The 6,918-nt window shown below is 33.0% G+C and overlaps 1 pseudogene; it reads right to left on the bottom strand.

The window, feature by feature from the left end:
• Positions 1 to 664: 664 nt before the first annotated feature.
• Positions 665 to 5,878, bottom strand: LOC138313758 (senecionine N-oxygenase-like; annotated as a pseudogene).
• Positions 5,879 to 6,918: the final 1,040 nt, after the last annotated feature.

The raw sequence follows: 6,918 nt of genomic DNA, 5'->3' as shown, positions 1-6,918 counted from the left end.
TTGTATAGACGCAAAAGGTATAGAAATCTTAATAATGGCATCAGAACGAACATAATATAGAGAAACATGGAACGTCGTATCAACTAAGAATACTAAAATACAACTTACAAGTAACAAAAAAAGCATGAAAATAATGGAAATGATAGATAGACGGGCTTATGATTTCATAAGTGGTTTGTCAAATACTTCAAATTGCTTTAAAAGAACAAATTAAATGATATTTTATACTGATGAAAACCTGACGCTTTCTTACTACATGCTTACCTGCTTCCGGTATATATGGCACTTGATGGTGACTTAAACATGATTTGTTTGTTTGTTTGCTTATTTTAACGTCCTACAAGAACATCTTATATAAAGTTCTAGTTTCGTCCTAAAGCTATTAATGATCTCATGGCAAATATAAACTCCATACATCATGGATAACTTTCTTGAAATCTCTGTTGCAAAACGTTTGTCATTACTTTTATATAAGCTTATACGCCCGTAACCATTTCTGAGTTCTTGTTTTATGTAGCTCTATAGCTAGATATGCTTACAAATGGTTTTAAGACAAAGACAACAATACCTGTTGCGACAAGCTCATAAAAGTATGTTCATTTATGGATGCTTGACGTCAGATTATGCAATAAAAACAAAGTGGTATCCTTTAATATTCTATACATCTCTTTTTATTTTTAAAGTCAAAAATTTAAAGTTGTAGTATTACAGTGTGATTTCATTTTTCACTTAATGAACAACCTGGGCCCAGAATCATGAAACAGTCTTAGACTTCAAATGGTTGCTTATCGCTTTGTAACGTCATACGTGATTGACTAATTAAGTATATACTTAAGACTGTTTTACACTTAAGCTTGTTTCATAATCTTGGGGCCTGATGGATTGATTAGGAATGGAAGCTGAGATGCGAAGACATGTAACAAAGACTTAATAATATTTCCGTCTAAAGGTTACTCGTGTTAAATACCAGTTCATTATCAATTTAAGACTTTGAACGACGTTTTGTCGTCTGAAACCTGTATTTTTCTCTGACGAAACGTAGTGACATGGTTCCTGAATTGGTCAATGTTATAAGCACGTATCAATTCGAATACCTTAGGACTAGGTTGGATACCTGCATAAGATGCAAGATCTTTTTCAAATTCCCATAACCGCTCAATCTTGGTGAATATATGTGGCTTATCTCCACGCTCCTTTCTCATTTCAAAATCTCTGTCTACGCATGCTTGCATTTCCATTTCTGACGGAAGGCTACCTAAATCATCCAACACCACTACAGCAACTTTTGATAAAACATGGGCCATGATGAAGTATGCTACTGCTTCAAGTATTCCGATAAAGAACAAATTGGGATGTCGCACATTGACCACATGCTTATATAAAGGTGTGACCTTAGTTCTGGAAGCGTGTATGACGTCATCACTTAAAAAACGGAAAGCTGTAGACATATCCGGTACAAAAGATCAGATCATCAACTTCCTCTTCTGTGTCATCTAGAAAAACAACAGTATCCATGGACATCCGTTTTATTCCTGGCTTTTCGATAATGTTTGCGGGCAAAACTGAATTCAATCTGTCCTTGTTGTGGCTTAGAAAAATCTGTAAGAAAATTCACTTATCGAATGACTAAAACTACTATTTCAGCATAAAGATACAGTGATAACTACGTGGACTACATTGAAGACAGTTGACCTTCAAAATCAAATGTTTACTGATTATGTTACCATGATTCTAATATACTTGAACAAATGAGACTGTAACTCATTGTGTCGCAAAGAAGGCGACATATTTTGTTTACAGAAAAAATAGAAATGGAAAACAAAATTATACGCCAAAAACATACTGACCACAGGCTTACAATTACCATGTTGCCTTTTTTACGCGAGTCAAAATTTTGGCGTGATTTTCAGTAAAACGAGATCATAATAGCGGTTTTAAATTTGCGCGATCTGACGTTCATGGCATATGCATGCGCTGTATGAATGAACCATTTATCAATACAATGTATTTAGCTGATGAGATAATTTTTTGCGATCATTGAAATATTCAGTAAAATCACAAATATATCATCACCACGAATACAACCAGTTGTACGGTACTGCTTGAAACGTGGCATCCATATATATATATATGCATTTGTATAGAATTGTATAATGGTGACATATATAAATGGGACAGACCTGTATAGTTTTGTATAAAGATGACATATTTGTATAGTTTCGTATGAAGGTGACAGAGTTGTATAGTTTTGTATTATGGGTGAAATATTTGTATAAATTAGAATCAAGGTGATAGATTTATACAAAGAAGACATATTTTGTACAATGTATATATCTGTATAAAGGTAAAAGATTTGTATAATTCTGTATGAAGGTGAAAGATTTGTATACTTTTTTATAATGGTAACAGATTTGTATAGTTTTGAATAAAGGTGAAAGATTTTTTATGAATTTGTATCAAGGTGATAGACTTTTATAAAGGTGAAATATTTGTGTAGATTTGTAAAAAGGTGATAGATTTGTATAGATTTTGTATAAAGGTGAAATATTTGTATATATTTTTATATAATGTGTAAAGGTAAATAATGTCCAGTTATAAATATTGTTTTACCTGTTTTGCGCATGGCGCGATTCCGATAGCAATGTCAATTCCGGAATAGGAGGCTCCTAGTATGACCACTTTCTTTGTTTGTAAACTTTTCCGGAACTCTATAGTTCTTGCTGTGGATGACATCACCTCGGAATATTTCAACCCCGTCAATGTCAGGTACGTATGGAGTATGTTGATGCCTTTATCAGAATTAGGGAAATAGTAGATTTAAAATCAGGAATAAATCTTTCTAACGACAATCAGTATTTTAACTGAACAGTAGATTGACAAAAAGTCCAAGAATACGTTTAAAAAATCGACAAACATGATATATATATTTCTATATTTCCTCTGTAAGCGTAAAGATCCTCACCGATTTAATTGCCAAACTACAATGTACGTGTCGATATGCAGAAAATGTCAAATGTTAAAGTTATATGTGCCGTAACTGGCCGAAAATTTGGACATGTTATTTTTTCTTCAATTATCTATTTAAAACCATAAGTTTTAATGAATAAAGCTGTGAAAATCATTCAAATGGACAGACAAACATATATAATGCCTTATAAACGTTAGTTGGAACACATAGGTTATGCACTGTGAAATTCTTGTTTTTTATGCCTTATACACGTTTAGATGGAGACATACCTTCAGAAATCACTTTACAATTACTAATAATACTGTAAAAATGTGCAATGAAATTGTGGACAACAATATGGCTTCATGGTCTGACCGTATGAACTCATTTCACTACACTGAAGATGTTAATATAATGATTTTTGGCAGTACTGCCAAAAATCATTTTCAGCTCTCTTTTGTACTCGTAAAACTAAAACCTATACATTGAAAGTATTGTAATTCTCAAAATGTTGGTAACTTTTGGAGTTGAATAACATATTAAAAGCTCTTCTTGATTCGTCACTATGAAAAATACGGAACATATAACTTTAAGTCTCTGCGTTATCTCACACCTCAGATGGGGAAATCTCACATGATACCCAGTGCTAGACTTTTCTATCTCGTCCTATATGTCTGGTACATTTATGTGATTTTTTGCGGAATTTTATCCCATTCATGTACCATTCCGCGCATGTGACGTCATACTTTCGATTCGGTGACGTCACATGCTTCAGATAATCAATATTACTAGAAATATGTGCATTCAGTCATTAACCATGCATTGTTTGTTGTGTTTTAATTATTTAAACAGTATGTTCCGATTGATCTTTTTTTGTCTTTGATATAACCGAACTATAGTTTTGCGCGGAAGGAACTAGAGGGCCTAAAACGGGATAAGTTTGCACTATAACACGTAAAAAGATGAGTTTTACTATATCTTAAGAGATGCGAGAGAAAAAAAATCAATGTAATCAATTAGATAAGATTTTGTAACATCCCAAACTCGGCTAACGCCTCGGTTGGGATTATGTGACAAAATCTCGACTGAATTAACCCGGTCTCGATCACTTAAATGTAACAGATTGTATTTATCTCAGCCAAAGTCAACAGAAAATAACACTCCACTACTAATTTCTACCAATCAAATGAAAAAAGTGCAAGGAATGTAACTATTTTAATACTTTTTTATTACAAAAAGGTCCGGAAAAAACGGTTAATACTAACGGTGTAAAACTAAAACAAATGTTTTTTTCTTGTATGAAAAATAGGTATTCGAGTTATCAGAAAATACGAACATCAACTCCAAGATATTGTACTGAAGCAAATTCGCTTCTTACCCTGTGCAAACGATAACAGCATCAAATACTTCACGTTTGCAATCCTGGTTCCGAATGTCTCTATATGATACCGTCCATTCGGGAATCCTCTCGGCGCTATTACGTGTTATGTCTGTTACATATGTATGAGTCTAAAATTATAAAAGTGGAATTAAAACAAGAACATGGTAGTGTGAAGTCGTTTATATATTTATGATATGATGTTCGTCCTATCTGTCTCTCATTTGCTTCTTAATTGCTGTTTGTGTTTTCAATGGCAGTTATCACCAATAATTCAAATTTGATTCTCCTGATGTTTTCTGAAGTAAAATATGTACTTTCAGTTCTATAACCGTTTTTGAATTAAAGAAAAGTTAAGTTTCAGATTTTAGTATGTTAATGCTATTGTAAATGCAAATATATTTGTGTCTGATTTCGCGATTTTCACGCAAACACTTGGGTTTTTTTTAGTTTCGAATATTACCACTCATAACATTAATTTGTCTCCGTTTGACCTGACGACGAAATAATATATTTTCGTAACTTTCAATATTTGATAAAAATAAATGAAATTATCACCATGACATATTTCCTGAGATCGTAGTGCGCGGTAAACCGTTTGATATAATCCAACACCTGATCTCGGTGCATATATGACGAATCTCTCTCTGGATCTGTGTTTGGAAACCCTGGAACCTCCATCAAAGGAGTTGGAAGGTTCGTTCTGAAAAATTACAAAATCTGCATAAATTAATGACGTCACGTTATTGTTTTGTACAAAATATTACCTCGCGAAACCTGGCATACCATAGGGGATGTCATAAAATTGTTCACATCTAAAATAATGGCATCATTGAGTATTAGGAAAAGTTATTGAGAACCATATTAATTAATAATAAATAAAATCATAATAGCTTACGGAGAGCGAAAATGATAGAGGGGTTAAACGCCACATATTTTTTTTATCTATTTATGGCCTAACTGTACTTACATTAGGTCACGGTACATGCTTGAAAAAAACTGGCATGCCATACTCATCCGTATGTGTATTTTCATTATACAGCCATACACCTCCTACGTCACTTCCTCTATCAAAGCATGTCGGGATGTACTTCCGGTCAGACGAAAGGAGATTCCTTAGTGTAGCAAGGCCTGATATCCCAGCACCAATCACCGCTACGCGTTTTACTTGTTCTGACATTTGCTGCAAACCGAAATTGATAAGTTGTGAATGTCTCTCCCCGTTTCTCCACTTCAAAGCATGTGAAAAATCACGTTGAAGTAATTATTATTATGTAATAATAAAATAATTTTGACAACTATTGTGTAGAATATGTCACCAACATCAATATAGAGCTCGTGGTTTAACAAAAAAAATCTTCAGAGTGTGCTCCTTCGGATCGGGTATTATGAGAGAACGTCATATAGACCATAATTAATACATACCTAATATATTAGATACTTACTGCTGCTAATTAACTAAAACTCTCTCTTTGTCTCTTTATCCAATCGATGATATCAACACACACGCGACCAATACATAAAAACATCGAATTATTTAAGGACTTAAGAACGTAGTCATGCTTTCATTCTATGATACATTTGTACCTTGATAAATATCCCATTTCTTACCGTGGACAGTGATGAACTGTTAGCAATTTATTTTTTCAATTACATCCGTTTATATTTTGTACATGCTTTTGATGCTTTTTTTAAAAAAATATTTTGTACATGCTTTTGATGCTTTTTTTGTTATTTTGTGTGAAATATACAATATACAATGTTATAAGCTGACTTTAGTAACGGTTTCGCAGACATGCAGTTTTGATATGACAACATGGCTACGTTTGTTTGTTTGATTAAAGCAACGTCCTATCAACAGCCAGGGTCATGTAGTCCTGAGGCATGCAGATGAATTAATTACACACGAATTGTATATTTATACTGCGATGAATTTAAAAAAGAACAGAAATGCCCCTGAATTATACATTAGACATTGTTTTCAACTTTTGAGTTACTTGAATACACTATTTTTTGTAAACGTGATCATGTAATACACCTTATGCTCTTAGCTGGTTGAAATGAATCAATATATACAGGAAGGAAAGTTTATCATAATATTTGTTTTCTTTGTCTTCTTGTGTAATGCTATGTGTGTCTTGATAGCCGCCAGTTTACCTTAAAAATGACAATGTTTTGTCTAATTTAGAAATAGTCGTATAACCCAGACAGAGGAACATAACATTGATAGTACTTCTTACCTACACGAAAGAAAATACGTACATTGGAAATAGATCGATTTCATATGTTACACTTATATCTATTGGTTAGTTAGAAGTGTGAGTTTATATTTGTATAGACTGAAAGAATTGCATTGTGTGTTATGGCATCATACAAGAAGAACGCTTTCGTGGAGAATTTTGAAAGTAGCGCAGCCATTGGCCAAATTAACTATTAGCTAAGATAGCAAAGCGCGCCACACAACTCAATTTGGTTTATTATAAAAGTAAGGAAAAGCACCAAAGTTAATGCCTACATGTAATACAATATTTTAATCAGAATTTAATATATAATGTACATGTAGTTTATCTTATGTACATTGTACGAGGCTTAC

The sequence above is a fragment of the Argopecten irradians genome, unplaced genomic scaffold, assembly GCF_041381155.1.
Source record: "Argopecten irradians isolate NY unplaced genomic scaffold, Ai_NY scaffold_0894, whole genome shotgun sequence".
Classification (NCBI taxonomy): Eukaryota; Metazoa; Mollusca; class Bivalvia; order Pectinida; family Pectinidae; genus Argopecten; species Argopecten irradians.
Note: the sequence above shows the minus strand (reverse complement) of the source record. Positions and strands in the feature narration are given on the sequence as shown.